Source organism: Saccoglossus kowalevskii, chromosome 10 (assembly GCF_978046115.1).
Source record: "Saccoglossus kowalevskii chromosome 10, keSacKowa6.1, whole genome shotgun sequence".
Classification (NCBI taxonomy): Eukaryota; Metazoa; Hemichordata; class Enteropneusta; family Harrimaniidae; genus Saccoglossus; species Saccoglossus kowalevskii.
The window spans coordinates 28448665-28450394 of NC_140650.1; positions in this window are offsets into that span (position 1 = coordinate 28448665).

Genomic DNA, 1730 nt, shown 5'->3' on the forward strand with positions numbered 1-1730 from the left:
TGATTGAAATACTACAACATATCGAAATTGTGAAATTGACTGATGTATGACTTGAACAGAAACATTTGCATTTCACACCATAACGACGTCAACTACAATTGATTTTCACATTAAACCAGAAATTATATAAATTAACCCCCCCAAATTTCCAATTGTACCAAAATCACACACTATGTACACTTAGAATGCAGAACACAGAATGAATGTGTGGCGTAGTATACTGGTAGCAGACCAGGACCTTTGACCTGAATTTAAAATATATATTCGAACTAATAAAATAATGCAAACTATAATATGATCTCCTAAGAAATAAATTTTCTGTGCATATCGATCCCTGGTCGATCTCTCAATCGAATTTGTCGTCGCAGCGAACATCTCAAGCGAACAAAAGAACAATTCGGATTGAAGTTCCTATGGTTTGAGTATAAGAAAAGGAAGGCGTAGGAATCCGTTGTGAGCTTATTCTACAGACTACGTTATCATTTGACGAAGACATGAACTATCAAGCAAGAGGAAAAATATGAAGGACACATAGTTCGTTGACCCCACTTAACGTCAAGCATCAGCTCCAGTTCATAGCAGTTTAGACCAAACGAAAATCCACTGCTTTTTACTAAAAAAATAATTTTTCAACTTTTTTTCTTCTATCAACTAAATTTCGCATAAAACGATAAAAACTCGAAAACAATAAAACATAATTGAACAACATAAACTCGTCAGGTAATCTTAAACAGCCCTGACTCGATCAGTTCAGCAATCATAAACACTGTAAATTATTAATAGCTCAGTGCTAGTGGCTTTTTGGGCGGTAATTTCGGATTTTGGGTTTCATGTTGACTACTGAAAATTGTTTTATTCACAAATTAGTGAAGTTAAACCTACCTAATAGTAAATAATCCTATTACTACTGTCATTATGGCACTGACAAGCAATTAGTAACATTGCGAAGGTGGCAACAATATTGCAATACAAGGTTCCAATTTAATAGTTTATTGATTTAAGAAATTGAGTGGGAAAATTGTTTTTATGATAAAATGCTGTTTGTTAGGGAGGCCATAGACCGTGACGTCATATGTTTTACATTTTTGCCAGCCATCATGCGAATGCGTAATAACAAATGGTGCTCGCTGTTCAACACTGGCACGTGATCTGTTGTGAAATATATTCATTAACAGAAGCAGTGAACGGCGCCTTTATTTTTTATTCAGATGCGAATGACTGGTTCTTGCAAACCAGTCACTGCGCACGCGCACAAAACTAGAATTAGGCACAGGGAGCTTAATTTGATTGTGATTGTGATTTGATATCAATCGGGTAAGAGTTCTTGGTGGAATAACTTCGCAGCAAGAATTCCTATCCATGTTTTTGTTATACTTGTCGGATTCCATTAGTGTGAACGTAGTTGTTGATACGTGGTACAAGAAGTTAGGACTTTGTGCGAAGTTCGTACTTAGCTTTTGTGGACATGAATCGACTCGTTAACGTTAATAGGAGCGACAGAACTTGTCATTCATCATTCAGTTGATAGTACGTAAGATTTTAGCGAGCTTTGGGTTCAGTGAAAATCCCGAAAATCAATAGTGCAGAGAGATACTTGCCAGAGAGAACTAACCGTGAAGTTGACCATTGTGTGAAAGTTTGATCCAATGAGATATATATAGTTTATTACATCATATTAGCTACAGTGTTTCATTAAGCTGAATAAACAAATGTGATCTGAACAAATCATC